This window comes from Tenrec ecaudatus, chromosome 1, assembly GCF_050624435.1.
Source record: "Tenrec ecaudatus isolate mTenEca1 chromosome 1, mTenEca1.hap1, whole genome shotgun sequence".
NCBI lineage: Eukaryota > Metazoa > Chordata > Mammalia > Afrosoricida > Tenrecidae > Tenrec > Tenrec ecaudatus.
This window is the reverse complement of record NC_134530.1, coordinates 245194510-245219203: the sequence shown is the minus strand read 5'-3', so window position 1 is coordinate 245219203 and position 24694 is coordinate 245194510. Positions and strand designations below refer to the sequence as shown.

The 24694-nt window shown below is 47.4% G+C and overlaps 1 pseudogene; it reads right to left on the bottom strand.

Annotated features, from left to right (window-relative positions):
* Positions 1-7615: 7615 nt before the first annotated feature.
* Positions 7616-9833, bottom strand: LOC142439968 (large ribosomal subunit protein uL3 pseudogene; annotated as a pseudogene).
* Positions 9834-24694: the final 14861 nt, after the last annotated feature.

Here is a 24694-nt window from a genome sequence, read left to right as displayed (position 1 = left end):
ATAAGCACTAAACGGAATAATGAGGAAATTGAACATTGCTACCAACTTCTGCACTCTGAAATGAATCAAGCAAGCCATTATGTTTGTAATTCCTGGTGAATACATGAGAAAGTTGGAAACAAAGAAGGTGGGATGGACAAAAAGGTCTTGGTGACAAACAAGGAAAGATCATAGAAGTTGGCAAAACCACCATCTTATTCATTGTCAAGGCACTTTCCAATACTACACACAGCCATCATTGCCAACTGCCGGAGAGCGTTGTGGTGTGTGTGAAGCCAGCTCTGTCTGCTCTAAGCTGGGTCCCTGGTTGTACCCAGGCTGCCCTCGGGTTCTAGGAGGGGAGGGGGTTTGTTGGTGTCACTAGGTACAGTTTGGAGATGGCATCGAGAGAGGTGAGCATTTAGCAGCCCAGAAGGAGGTCATAGCCAAGGTCAGAAGGAGCCCTGGTAGTATAGTGGTTGTGCAATGGGCTGGGATTGGGCAAGGTCAGCAGCTAGAAACCACTAAATGTTCCTTGGGACCAAGCGTCTTTCTCCTGGGTTTTTTATTCCCATAAAGCGTTAGAGTCTCAGAAAGTCACAGAGGCTGTTCTACCCTGCTCTACGGGGTTTCCATGAATCGCAATGACTCAATGGCATTGAGTTTGGTTTGGCCTTATCTGAGATCAGGTCATTTGCCAGCAAAAAACTATGACCTCACTTCCTTTGTGATGGAGTACATAGAACTTGAAGTCCTGGTAACCACGCCCCCACATTCTAGAGCCCCCACGCAGATCATTGCTGTGCGGACATTCCACAGAAGAAAGTGGTCACATATGGATTCAAGCATTGAGTTGTATTGATGCAATGACATTAAATATTGTAGGCAGACTGCGGATCCTTCTGAATTCCTACTTCAGAAGACGCGAGCATTTGGCCGTCAAGAACTATAAGGTAATGCAGGGTGGTGGAGGGTAGGGCAACCTAGGCCAGGCCACTACTGTGATCTCACCCAGGCAGCCCCACATCCACACCAGGACATGCCAGCCCTTGTCCTTCTGAGGTCCCTGGTAGCTGGGCGGGAGGGCAGGAGAACAAAGGCTGATGGCGGAAGCAGGGTCTATTTGAGAGAGAGGTGGGTGGGGTCAGGGTGGGATCAGAGAAGGGGAGGAGCGAGTGATGTGGGAGGGGCTGGTGATGAGGAAGATGCTGAAAATGTTGTTGCTCTGCTGCTTCACTCCATTACTCTGTGAAGACTCCCCAGCTCCATTCCCAAGACACCCCCCCCCCCACCATCACTGGATGCATGGGGCTCAGCTTGACCTGGGTATGGTGAGCGGAGGAGCCTAGTCCATCAAGCTGTGTGCTTACAAGTGGTCATGCATTTACCCTGATGCCCTCATTACAGAGAGTGATGAGACCAGGGTGTCCCTGTTTAGGTCAGGGCTACAAAGGAGGATAGTGAGGGGGATCACAGCCTGAGCTGGCATTTCCTCTTGGGCCTTCTCTGAGCTCCAGTTAGTCCTGCATGGCACAGGCCTCCCACGGTCCTGCTCTTGGCGTTATGGAGCCCCTCCTGGCCCTATGCCAAGCCTCTGCCCCCGGGACCTGCTGCATCACTCCGTGGAGTGTGACTTCTCACTCAGAGGCAGTGATTTCTATCGGTGGCCTGTGGACTCGGTCTGGGTCAGATGGTGTGGACAGTCCACAAGCATGGGGTGCCTGAGAGCGGACTGGGAGCTTCTCCGATGCCCAGGGAGAAAGGGCCTGAAGGGGCGGAGAGGGAAGGGGGTCTCTGATGCCTCCCTGGCAGCCCCCTTGCACTGTCTGTACAGAAGCGTCCGGAGGAGAACGTGAAGGAGGCCCAATTGGGGTGTGACCTCCACCCGCATCCAGAAGTCCGGAAAAGCTGGCGACATATATGCGTGAGCACAGGGGTCAGGGTCTCACCCAAGGGTTCCCTGATGAGCAGAAGGCCCTGAGGCCACAGTACCCCAGAGACCCCCAACTCCCCCTGAGGGTTTTAACCTCTTGAGCCCCCTCAGTCTTCCTACAGAGGATTCAGCCGCCCCGCTTCCTTCCTGCCTACACAATCCCCTTCCAGGGCTGCCCAGGTGCAAAGTGACTGCCACCTGAAGGTCATGAACCACCCTTTCCTACTGTTGTCCTACCCCCGCCAGCCCACGTGTCTTGTGTAGTGCTCTAGTTTGAGTGTCTCACCCCAAATCCCGAGGGTCCCCCACCGTAGCAGTCCTCTGCTCTGGCTGCTGCACCTTCTCCCAGGCTCATCCATCTGTACCCAGCCTCACACCTAATAAGCAGGCTTCCCTCACCCACAAGTTCTGAGGCCCAGGCCTAGATGTCCATTTTTGTGCCACTTGGAGTCTTGCAGATTCCATCACCATGACCCCTTAATGTCAGGAGTTGTGCCCTGACTCACAGGCAGAACACTCTAGAAGGGAGACCAGACCCCACTGTGATTGAGTTTTTGTGCAGCTGGCCCTTGACGGACAGACTGCTGCCTTTCAGCAGGACTGCAAGGACACTGGCCTGTGTCCTCAGACCCTGACCCACCCAGGAGTCTGTTCCCCTGTGGCAGTCAGGGGACACCAGCATGCTATGGTGAGGGGTGTGTCCCTGTGTGGGTTATGTGTCCCGTGTGAAGGTGCGCTTTCACTATTGCCAATCTGCTGTCAGGATGGCCGATGGACCCTCAGCATGGCTTGGAGGTGCTGTGGGGCCTGAGAGGCAAGGTCACCTGCTAGTCCTTTCCCAGCCAGTCACCCTTTCTGAGTCATGGACTCAGATCCTGGGAATTCAGCTGTCACCATGGCTGGATAGGGGACCCCTTAGCTTCAGATCTGTAACCCCTCTGAAAGGATGCCCTGGGGTGGTCTTCTCTGGGCACTGTTTCCAGCTGGCAAGGGAGGGAGCCTGTGCCAGCACTCGTCCTCTGCGCCAGGAGCTAACCAGGCCTCAGAGGCTGTCGTGGTTGACACTTCTGGACGTCACTAAGCCTCTGCTTGCTCTCCTGTCGAGAGGGGTGTTTGGTGAGGACTCACGGGGGTTGCAGGGAGATGCCAGGGTTACTTAGTTACCAGCATCATTCAGGTTCCTAATATTGTTCAAGATCCTTGACCTCAACTTCCACTGGAAAACCCCAAACTTCAGAAGCACCAATGTTGCTACAAGATACATCACAGGGGAGTTCTGGTCTGAGCTCCGGTCTGCAATTCGTCTGGCGGGTCATGCGGCGGCCTCTGACAGTAGGTCCCTCCTCTTTCCCACTGCAGTGCACCTATCCATCAAAGCAGGTTGTCCAAGACAACACCCGGCTTTCTCGACTGGTTGGACTCCTCATTGAGGACTTCATGAATGGGAGCTCATGTTTTATGAGGGCTTTCATCAGAATCTATCCCACGTTTACCACCACCCCTCAGGTCCTTGACTTAATATTTGAAAGGTGAGTGCCCTGTGGCCTACTGTATAGTGGGAATCTGTCTCCGTTTTCCCCTCTGAGAAGTGGACGGGGTGGGGGGTAATAGAATCAACCTACGAGAAATACATCAGACCCACAAGGGACAAGCATGGAAAGTGTGCCCACGAAACCTGGCTCTGTTTAAGGGGGCGTACAGAGCGTGGGGTTCTCATATTTTCCATTTACATCTCCTTCATCTGCCATTTGTAAATTGAGGCTGGGGTTACCATTATTGGGGTCTCATCCTCGCTGTTACCAGAACAAGCTTTCCAGGGGGCGCCCTGTGTGGCTGCAGGTCCTAAGACGCTGGTGATGTTCATTCACTCAGCAAGCATCTTTGCAGCCCTACCGCTGCAGACGCTGGTCGAGGCACTTAGCAGCACTCAGAGAACAAGCAGATGGCAACCCCTGCCCTCCGGGGCCTCCAATGCAGTCAGGGAGTCAGGCAGGACCAACAGCTTCTTAAGCAGGAGTGCCCACGTGACGCCCTCCCACCTCGTCTAGATATGCATGCCGCTGCCCACTGTCGCCGTGGTTTGGATGCCCGCAGTATGAAGTCAAAGAGTGAGTGGACTTTGGTGGAGAAGGAGGGGCTTTTATTTCACAGAAGGGTGGAGCTTGGTGTTTGGTCTGGGATGGACAGAGCCTTTTGCCCACATCTCAGTACCCCTGGAGGAATAAGTTTACGCCACCCACCCCCACCCTGACCCCCCCCCCCACACACACACACAAGAGAAAAACAGCCAAAATAGCGGTGGTTTCTGGGAATCCTAGAGACTCCCAGAGGGGAGTCCGGGGGCCCAGAGAAAGCCCCTGTAGAATCTGTGCTCCACAGTCCCCTCCAGCTCTGCATGTCCATTCCCTATTGGAGATCCCAACCAGGAGGTGTAGGCAGAGCCATGTGAGGACTCAGGTGCCCATGGACCATTGTCCCTCTGGAGAACCGTGTCATTGGGAGAAGAGACCCGTGTGTGTGTGTGTGTGTGTGTGTGTGTGTGTGTGTGTGTGTGTGAATCAGGCAGCATGCTAGTGCGGGAGCTCTTGGCCTGTGCAGGACAGACTCCCTGTACGTCTCCGCATGAGATCATCGTGGAGCATCTGTGTGCTGCGCTTGGAGAGGTACAGGCAGACACCCTCCGGCCTTCCCTGGGAAAGTTCCTTTTCAGTGAGGGGGTCCAAGTGACAGACAGCGATGTTGTCCAGGTTTCCTGAGGAAGGAGAGCTGGCCAGACCACTGATGGAGCGCTCCCTTGACCCAAAGCCCTCTCCTGGCCCCCACTTTGTGACCAGGCCTGGCACTCTCTGGAGAGCATTGGGAGATGGGCATGGGACCGGCCCCCAGAAGGGCTGGGCATCCAAGGCCACAGCCCCTTGCAGGAGGGCCTGGTGAAGGCAGTGTGGTGAGAAAGGCTGGGTTTCTGACCCCACTTTTTTACCCCCTCAGAGCCATCTCAACCCTTCTAACAACCTGGCTGGACAAATATGTGGATGACTTTGACCAACCTCCTGAATTCTACAGTCTGAAAGTCCTGCTCGAGCATATCAAGGCCAGAATGCCCGGCTCAGCCCTTCAGGTCCGAGTCACCCAGCTCTTGGCTGAGCTGAAAGAGCGGGCGGGAACGGACGAAGAGCCCCATGGTAAGGAGCGCTGCCCGTGACTGCCCGTGACACTGAGGGGGTTACTGACAGTGTCACCCAGACAGGACTTCAGAGCTGGCGTGGGCCCGAGCTCAGAGTTCTCTCAGACCCCTCTCCTGGTGGACTGCCATGTGGGAGGCCTTCCTGGGCTGGGAGCGTTGGGAGTGGGCACCACAGCAGTCGACTTTTGCTGGTTTGGGAAAAGCACAGGAAAGGCAGTCATGTTGGCGCTCTTTCCCCCTCTTGCAGGTGTGGCCCTCCCTGCAGAGCACCAGCAAGCAGCAGCCCCCAGAGCTCCTGGTGATGGCGCTTCTGCTGCGACATCACCCCCGCAGCAGGGCTCATCCCCAGGGGTGCCCCCAACAGCGGAATGTGTGGAGCCAGAGAGAAAGCCTGGTGACCAGCTGGAGTGCATCCTTCTGCCAGCTGCAGAAGTGTCTCATGCCTGTCCTGATGGAGGGGACAAAGAGAAGACTGGCATTGGTGTTCCCCATGACACAGGTCCTCCCGCTCCCACACAGGCCTGGGCCCCCTAGGCCAAGCTACTAGCCATACTTCTCCCCAGTAATGTCTCCCACAAAGCTAGGGACCTTCTTCCCTAGAACAGGGCACCCCGAACCTGACCTGATTGGGACTGTTGGTTTTGTTTTTGGTTTATTCCTAGTGCATATAGATTATTTTCACTTGTAGATTTAGATTTCACATTAAACCACGTTTGAAATCTATCTCAAGCGTATCATATCATCGGGTTATACGGTCTGCTTTAAGCAACACCAGTATCTACTTCCAGAACATCACCTTCACTGCACACAGGAACGTGGTCCCCTGGGAGCAATCCTCTCCGCTCCTCTCCCTCAGCCTCTAACGAGCATGGCCATATCCCGTGTGTGTGAAAGTTTGTGGCTCTAGATTTCTTTGTCAATGTAAACAGGTGGCTCCATGTCATCTAGGTTCAGCCCTGTCGGAGCTGGCACCAGATATCATGTGGTAGAGCGCTCAAGGCTCTCCCATGGTATGGTGGGGCACACTTGGTCCATCCACTCATCTGTTGATGACAGCTGGGTTGTGTTCACATGTGACTGGCGAGAGTACTGCTGCTGTGAGCGTCATGATCCGGGTTAGTGTGAGCGCCTGTGCACAGGACAAATCCCACGTAAGGAGTAGGTAGATAGGAAGGATGCGGACCAAGTAGAGCTATAGGACCGAGAAGCAGACAAGCAATGAGAGTTGAAGAGGTGGGAGAGGCCTGGAGCATTCTTAGATGGGGGTAACAAGGAGACAGGCAGGGCCAAGGACGGGTCAGCCCCAGGATGGGAAGTGACAGGAGAGTAAGAGCCAGGACAGCAGCACCAGGTGTGCTGGTTGGGAGTTGGGAGGGCCCCAGAGGCGGCTGAGTAATGACCAGGGAGGAGGGTTTAAGAGCATTGATTCAAGCTGGTTTAATCTGGTTCTACTCCCTGCCATGGTCATTTGCATTTCCACCCCAGATGATCTCAATTTGAATCTAGTTTCACAAGATCCTCAAGCAGTTCCGTGTACATAAGAACTGGGAGTGGCCAGGTCTCAGGAATGGGGAGGTGACAGGGATTGGAAGGGAGCCCAGGTGCTAGTAGTGAATTGTGTGGAGTCAGGAGTGTACTCACTTGTATGAGAAGGGGAGAGAGGCATCAGGGGAAGGCAGAGCCTTAGGGTGAAGGAGGCAAGAGGATTCAGAAGATGGCACAGCTTCTTTGGTCAGAGAACAGCTGGGAAAGGCTGGAAGTAACAGAGATGTGCAGAACAGAGAGGCCCCTGGTCCCAGCAGGCTGCCCAGGTGTGGGTCCTGTGGGATTTGAAAGGCTGTAAGGATCATACTTCAGAAAGTGAGGATTAGAGCAGCAGGAGACTGCCCAGGAGGGGGTCATGGAGAGTTTACTGGAGTCAGGAAGCAGCCCTGCAGAAAGTATTGGGTGTGGACCTCAGTGTGGTCAAAGAGGTTGGGGCCAGGAGATGCCCAGTCTGAGGAGTGCGGGGGTAGGATGGGCCTCCAGCCCCACCCTTCAGCCCATCTAGGTGCCCAGCCATTATAAGTTTCTGCGAGGCCAGGGCAGAGGCAGCAAGGAGGTTAGCCTGAGTACTCTGCACAGGTGTGGGTGGCATCACCAGCTGGGAGTGCCCGAGGGCCATGGGAAGCAGGGGGCCTCACCATCTGCCTCTACCTCCTGACGGAGGCCCACTGCCCTGAATATGTACCAGGACAAGGGGCAGCCCTAGGAGCCATCTCTTTCCACTGCCTCAGAGTGGCCACTGGCCTCGCACAGGTGCCCTCTCCAGGAGGAGCTAAGAGCTGGCACAGTGAATAGGGGGCCATTCCTCTTCAACTGGTCATTCCCGTCATAATAAACCATGGGATTACCTGGTTTCAAATGGTCAATACATCTCAACTCATGGATGCCTAGGATATCGCTCTTTGTGTGTCTCCTTTCATTTTTGGACAGCATCGGATTTTCCTCGATTCTTACTTTGTTCTACATTGTGATTACTAATGGATGTCTGCAGCTGCCGTTCCTGCTGCATCATCTACAGAAAGGTCTCCAAAGTTTTTTTCCATCCACATCATTGTGGTTGACTCTGAGGAGGCAGCTCTTCCCCAAGTGTACTGAGTGCCTTCCAACTGGATGGGCTCCTTCTCCAGCACTATATCTAACAATGTCCCACTGTTAGTCCTAAGATTTTCAGTGGCTATTCCACCTTTTTTTAAATGACAATGAACATTTATTTATTTATCAAAACATTTGACTAACATTTAATCCACATATAACACAATTCAATAGTTCGATCACCACAAGAAGGGGCATACAGTCATTACCGCTCCCTGCTGTTAAGGACAATGGGCAGGCCTGCAGTCATCAATTTGGTTCCTGTAGGTGTTCACACCCTACTGATAAATGGTTCCTATGGCGATCCTGAGAACCCACTCCAGGTCATCCAAAGTTAGCCTGCCATCCTGAATCTAGAATCTGCCCATCTTGTCACATGTAGACACCCACCCCCTCCTCTTATTGCATGTATGTCCCTAGATTGTCCCCCTCTCATTGCTGTATAACCTATAGTGCAACCCCTTCCTGTGACGTATGTCTTTACCTGTAATTAGTGGGCTTGCACGCCCCCAAAGGTATATAGGCTTGTATTAGCAAGAGATCTCTCCCTCCCTCTCTCTCGACTCCTCCCTTGACCTAACTTTGGCTCTCCTCTCCCGTCTTTCCTCCCCTGTTCCCTTTCCCCTTGTAGTCCTTCACTTCTCCCTCTCCACGTGGCCCACCAAGCGGGGCTGAGGATCTCTCTTCTATCTCTCATGCTCACCATGCCTTTATTATAATATATTTACATATCACAATTGTACAATTGTGCTAATTAAACCCATGAGGCTGGCAACCCTCACCTCAAACCACAAATTTTAGAACATTTTTTCTTTAAAAAAAATTTAATCATTCCCCCCACCCCACCCCACCCCCCGCCCCACACTGGAAAAGAAATCTTTATGCTGATCCCACCAGCTATACCATGTGCCTTCCTCCTGGGCAATTCCATCTTTGTTGAGTGGTCCCATGAAAGCTTTCTTCTCTTCCACGGTCTGGAAACGGCCATGGGCAATCTTGGAGGTGGTGTTGATGAACTTGAGGTCAGTCTTCTCCAGGGCACGGCGCTTGGTCTGCACCAGCAGGGACTTGCAGCAGAGTGAGCACTCGCTTCTTGGAGCCGACCACGCAGCCCTCCAGCATGACAAAGTCATTGGTCACTTCACCGTAGTGGACAAAGCCGCCCAGGGGGTTGATGCTCTTGTCAGAGAGATGGTAGTCGGTGGAGGCGTTGTTCTTGATAAGCTTGCCATCCTTGACGAGGTAGCCCTGGCCAATCTTGTAGATCTTCTTGTTGATCTCTGTGCGGCGGTGGTAGCCTTTCTGCCCAGCGCGGGCCACCGAGAAGGCCGCACGGGCAGGATGCCAGGCCCATATACACGCCGCCTTGCGCAACCCTCGGTGGGTCTTTCGGGGCAGCTTCTTGGTGTGCCAATGACTGGTGCCCCCTTTGTAGCCTTTGCCCTTGGTCACTCCAATGACGTCGATCATCTCGTCCTGCCCGAACACCTGGTTCACTGGCACCTGCTGCTCCAGCTTCTCTCGGGCCCATTCCAGCTTCTCAGCCACGGAGCCCCGTTCACCTGCATCTCCGTCAGGTGCGCCTTCTCCTGGCGCAGGGGGAGCAGGTGCGTCTGGGTGTGCGCGATGGCGTGGATGACCCGGCAGGACCGATTTCGTGCTGCCGACGTCCTCCTCCAGTGGCGTCTTGCCCTCATCACCTGGCCCTTCTTGCAGTGAAAGCCTTCTGAGACTTGTGCCAGTTCTTGGAGAACCGCCGCGTGCCCTCATCACTGATGTTCCACCAAGACCCTCTTGAAGGTCCGGAGGCCGCGAAGCGTTTCCACATAGCCCGGTGCTCACCACCACCATGGGAGGGGTCTCCACGATGGCCACGGCCTCCACCCATTCCTTCTTGTTCACCTTGGAGCCTGGCCTGTCGACCTCGCGTCCAAAGTCGGTCATGGCCGCCTTGTAGGCCCGGAAGGCCGTAAGGTGGCCCGGCTTGGAGGCGTCGTCCTTGGGGAAGGGCTTCACCTTCTCGCGGTACCGGCTGCTGCGCTACCGAGGCAGGAAGCCCAAAGACCCTTGCCGGGGCACTGAGAACTTTCTGTGTGACATTATGTTGTTGACTGCCACTGGTAGAGCAAAATTTAATCATTTTATTAGGGGCTCCAATCCATGCATCCATCCACTGTGTCGAGCACATTTGTACATTTGTTGCCCTCATCATTCTCAAAACATTTGCTTTCTGCTTGAGCCCTTGGTATCAGCTCATTTCCCCCTCCCCCCTCTCTCATGAACCCTTGATAATTTATAAATTATTATTATTTTGTCATATCTTACACTTTCCTACGTCTTTCCTCACCTACTTTTCTGTCGCCCATCTCCCAGGGAGGAGGTTATATGCAGATCCTTTCAATTGGTCAGTGCAGCAACGATGAAACACACAACTTTCCTCTAGTTCCTTAATGCTTCCTCCCGACCCCACCCCCCACTATCATGATCCCAATTCTACCTTACAAATCTGGCTAGACCAGAGGAAGTACACTGGTACAGATAGGAAAAGGAAACAGGGAATCCAGGGCAGATATCCCTTCAGGACCAGTGGTTAGAGTGGCAATACCAGGAGGATGGAGGGAGGTTGGGGTGGAAAGGGGGATCCGATTACAAGGATCTCCATATAACCGGCTGTTCCATCTTTTGACACTACATGTGACAGTGCTGTGCTGTTATTCATAAGGTAATTGGGCTGTTTATTCTACTTTTGTTGTACGTTGTTAGTCTGGAAGCTCTACAGAAACCTCTTTCCCATGGCTGATCCTGCTGATATTTAAAATATCACAGAGCTTCCAGCATCATGGCAACATACAATGCACCACAATATGACAGACTTCATGGATAGGTGCATAGGTATTCAAGTTCAAAGTCTGAAGATCAGATGCTAAGTTGGCGGCATTTAATGACTCATGTAAGCTACAAGGGTTGATGAACCCAAGATCAGCAGACAGGAAGCTACTGGCTGCAGAGGCGAATGTATCCATGGTTGACAGGTAAGATGGCAGTCTACTAAAGAGTCCCAGAATCAGCAGATAATACAGAAGGTTATTGGCTCAAGTCCAAAAGACAGGAGGTCATATGATGACCCAGTGGCAGAGGTCAGTCCCAGCTTAAAAGGGAAAACTTTCCCATAGTGCCTTTTTAAAAAATTAAATACTTTTATTAGGGACTCGTACATCTCATCACAATCCACACATTCATCCATTGTGTCAAGCATATTTGTACATATGTTGCCATCACTATTTTCAAAGCATTTTCTACTTGAGCCCTTGATAACAGCTCCTCATTTTCCCTCCCCCCCCCACCTTACCTCTCATGAACTCTTGATAAGTTATAGATTATTAGTTTCATATCTTACATTGTTCTCTGTCACCCGTCACCCATTTTTCTGTTGCTCATCCTCCCCCTGGGAGGGGGTTATATGTTGATCCTTGCAATCAATTCTCTCTTTCTCCCCCGACTGTCCCCTTATCCTCCTGGTATTTCTGTTCTCATTGTTAGTCCTGGGGGTTTATCTTTCCTGGATTCCCTGCGTTGCAGGCTCTTATTTGTAGCAGTGTATCTGATTTGGTCTAGCCTTATTTGTAAGGTAGAATTGAGGTCATGATAGTTGGGGGGAGGAAGCATTAAAGAACTATAGGAAAGTGTGTGTTTCCTTGGTGCTATACTGTACCTGATTGGCTCAACTCTTTCTGTGTCCCTTCTGTAAGGGGATGCCCAATTGTCTACAGGTGGGCTTTCGGTCTCCACTCCAAGCCCCCCTCCCCCATTCACATTAGTATGATTTTGTTCTGGATCTTAGATGCCTGATACCTGATCCCATCGACACCTCGTGGTCACACAGACTGGTGTGCTTTTTCCATATTGGCTTTGTTACTTCTTGGCTAGATGGTCCCTTGTTTATCTTCAAGCCTTTAGGACCCCAGACACCATATCTTGATAGCCAGGCACCATCAACTTTCTTCAACACACTTGCTTATGCACCCATTTTATCTTTAGCAATCGTGTCGGGAAGGTGAGCATCACAGAATGCTGATTAGAACAAAGTGTTCTTGAATTGAGGGAGTACTTAAGTTGAGGCCCAAAGTCCATCTGCTACCTTAATTCTTAACATATAAGTGCATAGATCTATTTCCCTATTGTTATACATAAATATATTTCCATATGGACATGCTTATATTTAGACTTCTACAAATGTCCATTGACTTCCAGTTCTTTCCTCTGTTTCCTTTTAATTTCTTCTTGTTCCACTATCATGTTCAGGCTTCATTCAGGTTTAGTAATTCCTCACTGCTACATTGCCCTTGATTAAGCCCCACTAGGCATCCTACACTCTTCTCTCCATTGATTTTATTTAATTTGTTGTTCCCTTGTCCCTAGGTTGATTGAGCCCCCTTCTTTTCTCCCATCCCCCTCTTCTCCTGTGCTCCCCCATAGTGCCTTCTTAGATTGGAATCAGGCCATACTCCTAAGGAGATCTCATGATAGGATTATAATTGTGTCTTAACTGCTAAAGCATTGAGAAGTTTGGCATAACAACGGGGACACAAAACTTTAGACCTTACAGTCCACTCCTTGCCAAGTTGCCCGTCATATGCATTTTCTTATCCCATATGTCATCTCTAAGGATAGTTGTAAAGTCATACCACAGCTAACATGAAGCCACACTTGCACATACAACTGAAAGCATACTAACTTCACTGACATTTTATATATGAGTGAACCAAATAAAGATAGTTAATACATATGCACTGGAGGAAATACATAGAATAATTACAGTTCCCATATCTGCAACTGATCATGTGGGAAAACACCAGCTACTCCGCAGGAGAAAGATGAGGCTTTCTGCTCTTATAAAGGGCTGCCATCACAGAAAAGATCTCTTTTACACTAAAGCTATAGGTGCTATAGCAAAGTGTGGTGAAGAAACTAGACAGTACCCAGCTATCAGAAAAAACAGTGTGTAGGGCCTTAAAGGTTTGTCTTCAAACGAAGAACCATTTAAGGGAGATGTCAACTAAATCCACATAGAAGATTGTAAAGAATAAAATCCAAATCTGGAGGGAATAGTATCAGAGCTTAAATTGTGAACAGCCTGTTTGCAGAAGGCTGTGCATGACAGTGGAAGGCCCAAATGCATTTGTAGGTCCACACGTAAATGAAGCCACTGGTGAATCCCCTCTGAACATAGTCCAGGTATGTGGACTGACTTGCTGTCAGACAGAAAGCACTGTGAAGGCAGATATAGTTAGGCTATCATGTAATATCTTATCATTTGATCTCCCTTGAACCCATTTTAAAGTCGTTTCTATTTTTAATATTTTATTTTCTATTTCTGGCTTTGTAAGTTTTGTCTAGTCATCATTGTATTCCTTTGTTTGCTTCCTAAATTTGGTTTATGTGATTTTCTTTATGTGAAACCCAGGATAAGTAATTCCATAGAGATGGAACTGGATTAATAATTACCCAGAGTCATGGCGGGGGAGATTGAGGGGAAGGAGGAGGCCAATAACAATGCCGATGAGAAGAAAATGTTCTGAAACTCATAGTGGTGATGATTGTGCAACGCTGCTCAATATGAACGGATGCTTAAATTGTCTGATCTGTGATGTACATGACAATACAACTTTGTTTTGTAAGGTAACCAGTAAAAGGAACCTAGTATAACCAAGAGAGGAGAGCTACGAGCAGAGCACGTGCTTTGGACCCTGAGCCCCAGAGCCAACAGAAAGAAGTCTTCCTTTGTAATGGTTATCTTGGATGCGACCCTCTAGTTTCCTGAGCCATGATAGAATACTTCTGTTTGTTAAAGCCCAAATGAACGAAATAATGAAATTAGAATGCACATATTCAAAACCAATAGAAGAAAACAGAAAATAAACAATTCATTCCACAGAAAGCAGAAAAGCTGGAGCTGGTATGGGGGAATGGTGCAGTTGAGAACAAGAGTAAAGGGAAAGTGTGATTACAGAACCACTAAATAAAATTTTAGAAATAAGTTCCAATAAGTTCTTAATCTTAGTAAATGTAAAGAAATATTTGCCATTTATTTTTAAAACTTCAAAGCAAACCCACTGACATTGAGACCATTCTTACTGATCGGACTCTAAGTAGTTTCTAAGGTTGAAATCTTTCCAGCTGATGGGTTTGAACCACTTACCTGGTAGTTAACCTGCATTTACCCAGCTGTACCACCACTTCTCCTGAGAAACAGTTTCCCTGAAAATGACGCCCAAAGTCTACCACCACTGCTCCTGAGAAACAGATTCCCTGAAAATGATGCCCAACGTCTTTTTTAAAATGAATTTTAGTTTAGTTTGACCAGTTTAAAAAATATTCCTATCTAATATTTCAAGTTGCTGTTGTCAACTTGATCCCAGATAGTTGCTTCTTAAAAGAGCATAATCCTCAAGGCAGATAGTTCTTTACTTGTTAAGATGAACAGTTGCTTGGTTTTCAGCAGACTTCAGGGGATTTTGCAGTTAGGCAGTATTTTTAAGGGTTCATCTACTCTCCACAGCTCTAGGACGTGTTGCGCCTATGAGAAATTGAAATTCTCTTTGCCATTTCCCCTGTTGCCAGCAGGCTTCTCCTGTGGAATGTAGGATCAAAATGTTCAGTCATGGTAGCAACACTTCTGGTCTCATAGCAAACAAGGCAGTTGTTCATGGTGGCAATTAGTCACAGGTTTCATATATTACTCAGATACCCTTTAAAAGACGTTTCTATCAAGAATCAAATTGACAGCAGCAACTCAAAAGATTCGATAGGAACCTTAGGGGCAATGAGTTTATGTTGGCGAGGGAGGCACAACTCAGAAAAGGATGGTGAGAATGTTTGTCCTGGAAAAACATCAAGACCACGGCATTGTATGTGTAGAAACAACTGAACTGGTCTATGTTTTGCTGTATATAAACAATCAACAAAATAAATAATTTTTAAAGCATTACTTGCTGATGAAATTTCAATAGGCAATAGAAACATGATTGAACACACATATCCTTATATATCTGTGTATGCATATGTACATAGAAATAATCACCAAATCTTCTTAGAGCAGTCCTGGATTTCGGCCATGGCCAAAGGCCAGAGCTGCACAAGATCTGTTATGCATGGCAAGGTGGTGCTCCCTCTAAGGCTCCTCTGAGATGTGAATGGTCCACGCCGTATCCCATACCTTACTTAAAGCCCACCTTAAATTGCTGGCAAGGCGGAGTGGAGACCCAAAGCCCATCGGTAGACAATTGGACATCCCTTTACAGATGGATCACAAGGACGGAACGAGCCAGCCAGGGCACAGGATAGCACTGACGAAACACAACATTCCTCTAGTTCTTTAATACTTTCTCCCCACCACTACCACGACCCCAGGTCTAACTTATAAATCCGGCTCGATCGAAGCATGTACACTGGTACAAATAAGAGCTCTTGACACATGGAATCCAGGACAGATAAACCCCTCAGGACCAATAATGAGAGCAGCAATACCACGAGGGTAGGGGGAAGGTGAGGGAGAAGGGGGAGAAAGGAGGAACCAAACGCAATCATCCATGTATTAAACCCCGTCCCCCACCCCCCCATGAGGGGGACGAACAACAGAAACATCAGTGAAGGGAGACCGCGGACAGCGTAAGACATGAAAATAATAGTAATTTCTAACTTATCGGGGGAAAAATTCTGAAAAAGAGGACTGAAGTAGAAAAATGATGACAACCTATGTACAAATGTGCTTGATACAATGGATGTTTGGATTGTTAGAAGAGGTGTAAGAGTCCCCAATAAAGTGATTTATAAAACAGCAAAAAAATTGCTGCCAAGTCAATAACAACTCGTGGCAGCCCCCGTGTGACAGAGTAGCGCTGCGCTCTGTAAGGTTTCCCTTGCTGACTTGGCCGAGGTGGATGGCTAGGCTGGCTTTTGTTGGGAGGCACTTCTAGGGGGACTCAAACCTCCAACCTTAGGTGAGCAACCAAGTGACTGAGCCTGGGGGCTTCCACTCTTACTTTAGGGCAGGAAGCCTGGGTATGAAATAGAACTCATTCCCATTTGGCTTCTGATGCCAAAGAGAAGCATGGGGAGAGGTGGGGGTTTTAATTGGGTATTTACAACAATCTGCTAAGCACAATGCCACTGTGAGAGTAAATACTGTTGGTGGAGTAGAAATAAAAGGTGGTTCATCTTTTAAAAACCGCATTCACAACACCATCAAAAGACAACCCGAGTCTCCTGCCAGCGAGCTAGCAGGAGAGCGTTGGGGTGCACCAGCAGGGCATGCCTTGTTCCCGAACAACCTGTTAACTAAAAAACTGGGGAAACTTGCAGAGCCCTGTTTTCCTCCAAGCAGAGCAGCAGCAGCAGCAGCAGCAGCAGCAGAGATGGTAACATAGTGCAGATTGGCAAATGCAGAATGTCAGTGTTGGCACTTCAAAGGGAAAGTCCGAATTGATATTAGACAATACTGGATGGACCGAGACGGTGAAATAAAGCCAGGAACAAAGGTACTTCTTTAAACCCTGAGCGGTGGAGCCAGCTAAAGGAACAGACTTCTGACTCTGATGGGCGAGTAAGAAAACGATAGAATCTAAGCAACTCACCTCTATAATTTCTCTGGCTTTCCTTCTTTCAGACCTCTGATCAGTGTGGTATTTCGTGTGGAAGGTAGTAGAACGTTTGGTGCTAAATCAATAAAAGAAACTAAGCTGAGGCCATGCAGAGCCTGTAAACATGCTGACGTGGAAGCGTTCAACTCTCATGTGTGTCTAACTGGGTGGAACATGTTTGAGTTATGGGAAGGTCTGATACACACACACACACACACACACACACACACACACACACACACACACCATTCAGTTAACCCGATGGCTTTCAAATGTCTTCATACTGGAATCATCTGGATTCTCTTTTTAAATTCCCATGCTAGACCACTGGGCAGCCCATTTAAGTGGCAGTCTCCAGTAGTGGGACACAGGCATCAGCATGGTTTGAAGCTCCCCAGATGATTCTGGTGGGCAGGTCGTTTGGGGACCCGTGCATTAATGAGGCTGGGAAAAGAAGTAACTTCTCTACTGGAGCTGAGAAGCAGATTTGTAAATGCATGACCTGGAGTATTTCAGGAAGCTTAAACATCAAGCCAGTCCCAAGATACCGTGTCTATTATTTCCAAAAAGGGGTTCTTGCTTTGTACTTTTTGAGCCCATTCAAAGCTAAACATCTTAAGACGCATCATTTAAGAATAAGGTAAAAATAGAAAAGAATAGGCCAATGTATAGAGACCAAACTTTACTAGGGGCTACCAGGGGGACTGAAAGAGCTCTGGTGACTCGGTGTTTATATGTTGGGCTGTTAACTGCAAAGTCAGCAGTTCAAAACCACCAGTTGCTCGAGGGAGAATGATGGGGCTTTCCACTACTGTAAAGAACTACAGTCTTGGAAACTTCCAGGAGCGGGTCTACCCTACAGGATCACTAAGTACGCATCGATTCAATGACAGTGAGAGGCGGGAGATAGAGGAAAGGAGGGTAAAGGTGATGGAAGAATTGCACTGATTTGAGGGAAGAGTTGTATAGCCACTAATTACGACTGCTGTCAATATACTATAGATCTGTAAAAAGTTGAGTTGACAAATATTGTGCTAGATATATTTACAAAATGATCAAAACGAGAAAAGAAAACATAGATGCTTTGTATGATCAAATACTTTATGAGATTTGGTTCTCTAGTCTGGAAGTTAAGGTCATGGTTTCATAGAACATCCCAGACCTAATAGCAGGTTCAGTGCTTCTGTTTTAGCTGCTGGTTCCTTGTACGGTGCCTGTCGTCTTAAAAGGGTCCGAGCAGCATGCAGGGCACACTGGGCCTACACACGCAGGGAGCAACAGAGGAAAGCGAGAGTCAGACGACCAAATTAATTGACTGATGCCTAACTACTAGGACTGTCACCTGCACTCCTACCTTTCCACTGATAGAAGAGTGGATTAGAAAACTCTGGCACTTACACACAATGGAGTATTATGCATCCCTAAAAAACAGTGATGATCACAGGAAGCACATTGTCTCATGGGAAGAGTTGGAAGAAATTATGCTAAGCGAAGTTAGCCAAGCACAAAAGGACAAACACAAGACGAATCCACTGAGGTAGGTCCAATCAGCACGGGGGGGGGGGCAGAATAAATACTATTTCAAACATAATTTATGGGTTGAGGGATAGGCACACAGGCAGGGGACAGACAAAGCCCAACGATGCATACGGCATACCAACACAAAGAAGGGAAAAAGAGAGGAGGCGGGGAGACAAAGGGGTTGGGGAAACCAGGACACTAATCCACCACTGGGAGGGTACTGTTTATGTCTCCACAGGAAAGGAAGAGAGACACCAGACCTCAACCTGGTATAGCCAAGCCTTGAGGGCAACTTACCAGCATGAAGCAGTGAACTAATAGGTCTGTGGGGCTGCCTCTATCCCAGCTATGTCTAACAGCCCTGCCCAGCCCTAGATACCAATGCACTACAGAGGATGGAACTGAAGATACAGCTCCGGGGGAGTGGTAGGACCCAGACGCCACAGGAGCAAAGTAAGGAAGGGAGGGAGGGAGGGAGAGAGAGAGTGAGAGATTGAGAGAGAGAGAGAGAGAGAGAGAGAGAGAGAGAGAGAGAGAGAGAGAGAGAGAGAGAGAGAGAGAGAGAGAGAGCACTCTGGTCCAGCAAGCTTCGAGGACAACATTCCACTGGGAGCAGCCAATGCACAGAGAGGACTGTAGGGTCAACCTCCCCATGAGACACAACGCTCCCTTACTGACCCACCATGCTAGGGGGTGTGGGGGCGACAGCACGGGAGACACAGTGCGGTAACACACAGGAAGCACATCAGAGCAGCAAAGGGAGTAAAGCAACAAAATCCCTAAGGAATTCTGAAATTAGACTTCAGACTCAGGGGCAGGCTGGGGGAGGGCTTGGCACTGCATCAGACCCGATTGGAAAGCATTCATAAGGATCAGCAGCCAGATCTGGAATCATTCATAGGCTATTCCCCACCCCACCCCCTTTTTTTCTCATGTCTATCTATATAAGATAGACAGGATAAAGAATCCCGGGAAGAAAACACCAGGATCAATGGTTCTAGAGGCATAGGGAAGAGGATGTGGTGGGGAAAAGGGAAGGGGGGAGCCAACAAACCCAGGGACAAGGGAACAAAAAGAGATCTAAAATCTATGAGAAGGGAATTCTATGGAATGCCTTTTGGGGTTCAATCAAGTGCAATGTAGCTAAGGAGAAGTACAGAGAGCCAAATGAAGGTTGAACATGATAGTGGGACAGGAGGAAAGCAAAAGGAAATAAAGGAAAGAACTAGGAGGCAAAAGACATTTATAGAGGTATAAGCATAGGCATGCACATATGTAAATATATAACAATAAGGATATAGGTCTATGTACATATATTTATAGGTTAAGTTTAAGGTAGCAGATGGACATTGGGCCTCTACTCAAGTCCTCCCTCAATGCAAGAACACTTTGTTCTAATAACCTGGCATTTTGTGATGCTCACCTTCCTGACACAATTGCTGAAGACAAATTGGGTGCATAAGCTAATGAGGTGAAGAAAGGTGATGGTGCCTGGCTATTACAAGATATAACATCTGGAGTCTTAAAGGCTTGAAGTTATACAAGCAGCCATCTAGCAGGTAAGCAACAAAGTCCACAAGGAAAAAGCACACCAACATTTGTGATCACGAGTGGACAATTGGATCAGGTAGCAGGCCTCAGAAGATACAACAAATAACCATTTCGATCCCATCTATAGACAATAGGATTGCCCCTCGCAGAAATGTCACAAGGAAGGGATGAGCCAGCCAGGGTGTAGTACAGCACTGATGAAACACACAATATTCCTCTAATTCTTTAATGCTTCCTTCCCCCAACTATCATGACTTCTATCTTACAAATCTTAGACCAGAGCATGTACACTGGTACAGATAAGAGGTTTCGACACACAGAATCCAGGACAGACAAACCCCTCAGAACCAATAATGAGAGTAGCAATACCATGAAGGTAGGGGGAAGTGGGGGGAAAAAGGAGAGAAAGGGGGAGTTGATAATAAACATGGGTGAAGGGAGACAGCAGATGGTATAAAATATGAAAGTAAAAATAATTTATATATTATCAAGGGTTCACGAGTGTGGGAGGGTGGGAGAGAGAGGGGAAAAAGGAGGAGCTGATACCAAGGAATCAAGTAGAAAGAAAATGTTTGGAAATGATGATGGCAACAAATGTACAAATGTGCTTAACACAATTGATATATGGATTGCTATAAGAGCTGTAAGAGCACCCCCAAAAAATGATTTATTAGAATAAAATACTATGAACATTTTGATCAAAGATTCCATAGAAGTATCCTGATCAAAAGGGGAAATATACCAAATAAAGTTTCATCATTTCCCCCAGACTTACTGAAGCCATGAAGGTGGGCTGAAACCCTGAAATTATTGCCTTGAGAGAATCTTTAAACTGCTTAAAAATATCCCCTTAAGTCTCGTTAAACAATAGTTTAGATTCAGGAGCAAAGAAATATCTGTCTTGAGTATTATGCTCTATGGGATCGAATTGCAACAGTCACTAAAGATTAGACAGGGGCATTCTGTTTATGTTAATGAGAGGACAACCCAGGAGCAAGGGGAGAGCCGTTGTACAACCCCAAGAATATAATCAATGACACCAAGTTGTAACCATAGACACTGTTGGGTTGGGGCATGCTTTGTTGTGTATCTGAACAAACAGCAACAAAAAGATAATATTTAAAGAAAACAAAAAGAGCTAGAAGTTTCATTACAGTAGATTCACTCCACTCAAATCCATTTCCCAATGTATACATTTCCAAAATAATGAAATGTGCATGTGCACACACACACACACAAACCACTCAACTGGCTCACCCCTACTATATTACAGTGTAATGATATTTAATGTCTCCCAGAATACCATTTTCTCTTCCTCATGATAATCATAATGTAAGCATATACTTCTTTGAATTCATAAGGCTTTTAGAGAAGTATAAAGATCCGCAGATAAAGACAAGGTCAGACAGAGATCAAGACACAGCTCACAATCTGTTGTGTGATATTTTTCTGCCACCTATTGGAAATTTTAGGACATTCTGTAAAATTCATCTCAATAACAAACCAAACTCACTGCCTGCCTTAGAATTGGTTTTGACTCATAGTGACCATGTGGGCAAGGGTAGGACTTCCCCTATGGGTTTATGAGACTGAAGCTCATTATGGAAGAAGAAAGCCTCATCTTTCTCCCACAGAGAGGCTGGTGGTTGCCATGACAGTGTCTGTCCAAATAGCAGGGCTCAATACTGAAAAGGCAGTCTGGATTCTACTTGGTTTTATTTACAAAAGCGTTGGGGACTTTACACCAAGTACTCAGATTTGGATGTTTTGTGATATAGCTTTCAGAGGACAACTTGCTTCTTATCTCGATTTAATTCTGACGAGCATCTCTATTTTTTATTAAAAACTCCAAACCGAAGTAATCACAGATCATTCTTAAGTATCTAGCATAATTAATAGATCATATAACCTCACTGACTTCTCAAGATGGAATACTTCAGGGCTTATTGTAATTGGACTTTGTCTCCATTTGCCTTTCTGCTTTAAATATTGTCTACACAGGAGTTCCCAGGTGGTATGAATCATAAAGTACTTGCCTACTAATATGTTGGCAGTTCAACTTCAACCAGAGGTTCCTTGGAAGAAAGGCTTGGCAATTTACTTCCAAAAGGTCTCAGCCATCGAAAACCCACCGAAGCACAGTCTGCTGTAACACACCCGAGGTCGCTATGAGTTAGTCCCAGTATTTGTTATCTCCAAGGGAGACCTCTCTCCTAAAGATTCATAGATCCAATGTCTAACAGACATCTCAGTTCTGATGTATCTAAACCTTTGCACATGCTTTCAGTGCACGCCCCTACCCTCTTTACAGTCATACCTACTTCTCTAGCAGTCTTCCCCATTGCAACAAATGGCTATCCCATTTTTCCAGTTGTTCAGGGCAAAAATATTGAAGTCATCTCTGATTCTTCTCTTTCCATGCTGTTAGGTGGTGTTGAGATAGTGTCTACTTAGTCGCCCTCTGTATCACAAAGTGAAACGCTACCTTGTCTCCCTCCTGCCTCGCCATCCTGAGTTCATTGTGGCAGCCACTGTGTCAGTCTATCTCATCGACAGTCTAGGTAATCAGTCATGATGTTGCCTTCTCCAGGAACTGGTTGCTTCTGATAACATGGCGGAAGCCCATGAGATGGACCCGTAGCATCCTCGAGTCTAAGGAACACAATGGTTGTCTATTTTTCAACACCAATTTGTTCCTGCTTCTGGGCTCCATGGTAAATGTAATATTCTTTACCAACAGTGTACTTAAAAACATCAATTCTTCCATCTCCTTTGTGCTGATTTCACATGCATAGGGAGCAATGGAAACTACCACGATTGGCTCAGGGGCACCTAGTCTTCAAAGTGACATCTTTTTTTTAACATGTTAATGGTGTCTTTTGCAACAGATTTGCCCAGTGCAATAGGTTGATTGCTGTTTAATTTTTTTGTGTGGCATTTCATGGAGTGTTTTCATGGGCTTGGATTGTGACAAAATGAAGTATTTGATAATGTCAATACTTTTGTGTTTGGGCGTGACGTTGCTTATGGTTCCCGATGTAAGGATTTCTTCATGTCGCAGTATAACCCATACTGCACGTTGTCGTCTTTGACTTTCATCAGGAGGTCCTTTAAGTGCTCTTCGTTCCACAAGCAAGGTGGTGTCACTTGCAAATCCCAAGCTGCTGTCTTCCCACCTTGCTCAGAGTTCACCTTTTCAGATCATTTGAGCAGCATACAAATTTCCAGATCACTTCCGTGACACCACCCTGTTCTAAGCCAGCTTCTCACCTAGATTGCGGTGGCCGCCGCAATTCCATCCTGTCCCCAGACAAGATAGCCTATAAGCAGCTGGAGTTGTTAAATTAAGCGACACCTCTGTCTCAAACTCTTGGTGGTATCTCCCTCTTGACCGATTTTTAAGTTTCACTTTTTATTTTCTTCCTTTTCAAATGCGGTTTGGACTAGTCATTGTTGGCTTCCTGTTTGCTTTGTATGATTTTCTAGGAAATCCAAGGTAAGTAAATTATAGAGACAGCAACTAGATTAATAACTACCTATGGGAATGGCAGGGAGCTAACAAGTATGAGAACATTTTGACGCTGATGGTGGTGATGGCCGCTCAACTCTTGATTGAATTGAATGTTATGGTGGTGGTGGTGGCTGTGGGGGAGGCTCTCAGTGAGCTCCTTGATCAGCAAAGGCCTACAAGGCAGTACCTCCGTCCCTACACTTTCCTGACCTTGTGTGCGCCACTCAGCCATCCCCACTCATATTACAACCACCCTGATCTTACTGTGAAAGCTGGCTGTGGTCAGACTTTTCTTCCCTTAAGGTGTTGTTTCCTTGAGGCCTTTCACACCAAGGGAACCTACCCAGGGCTCCTCTCTTCTAAAGCAAGTTCAAGACTCCTGCTTACTCAACATCTTACTCTTTCATCTTCCCCTAAGCTAGATTTTGTATCTCACTGGTTTGTCCCGTTCATCTTGTATAGAGGTAGGTTTTTGTTTTGAATACTTTTCTGTTGGCAATAGAACAGCCATACAGATCCATTCACAATTTCTATATGAACTAAACGCTCATCGGTTATACTTCATACTGTCGCCATTTATTCTTTTCTCAATGTGTTAGAGGAACTGCAGTCAGTTTGAGTGAAGGTTTAGAACAGATGCATTTTTCCACTCAACTCATACACATTGTGTGTCGTCTCAATGCAATCATCCCAACGTAATACCACTTAGCTCACTTCCTTCCGGCTTCCTATCCCCATTCTGCCTCTTCTAACTCTTGTGAGCTTGGTCCTTGGGTAAATGCCGCCCTTTTGATCTCAAAAGGTTTATTTAATGAGGGCTTACTTCACTATTATTACTGTCCGTCTTATAGATTTGTGTGGGCCAAAATATGAGCCAAGGGGTGAGTTCATTCGCAGACAGGGAGATTCAGGAGGGGGTTCTTAATTCTTAGCTGCTGTTATCGTCTGCTTCTGTATCAGTGACACATCACGGGATCTGTTATCTATTTGTTTAATAAATGAATCACATATTTATTTTAGTCAGGGACTCCTATATAGACTGGAAAATCCGGGGAAAAGCAGACTTATCCTCAATTTCTTGCTCTTAAAATGATTATCCTTAATGCTTTCACTACATTAATATACTCATAATTTCATTTTCAACTCCTTCAGAGCTTGTGATGTTATCATGATCACACCCAGATTCTGCATTTTGGCATTTACTAGTTTTGTTTTCATTTACCTAAAAAAATGCTTCAGTTGGACTAGAGAAAGTGCCGAAGCACTGGTCCTGCGCCATCGCATATAAGCCGCGGAACATGTTCTCCATGCACATAGTTTGCACTTCTCGCTGCCCTCTCTCCTTCCCTTGTTCCCCAGAGGTGATCCCAAGGCCCTGCAGCTGGGAATCTTTACCTTTGCTTCTCAGGCAGCGATGTTACAGTGACCCAGGAGGACAGTGATTCAGTTAAGAAATACAAACTGAACAGAAAAACCACTGTGCCCGAGTTTGAGAACTTATAGACCATTCAGAATTCTTGTAGCTTTCAGTATTAAACTGTGCACATGCACCATGAGGAAGAGTGACAGTGACATTACATACATACCTGCCTCATTCTGTATTTCCGTTTTCAACATTCCTCCTGTCCTTTGTTCACACCACTGGGGTCAAGTAGAGGAGACTGGGAAGCCTGGAAGAGGCTGCTACTGGCTGGAAGTGAACACCCAGGTCCTATCAGTGCACCACCCAGAAGATTGAG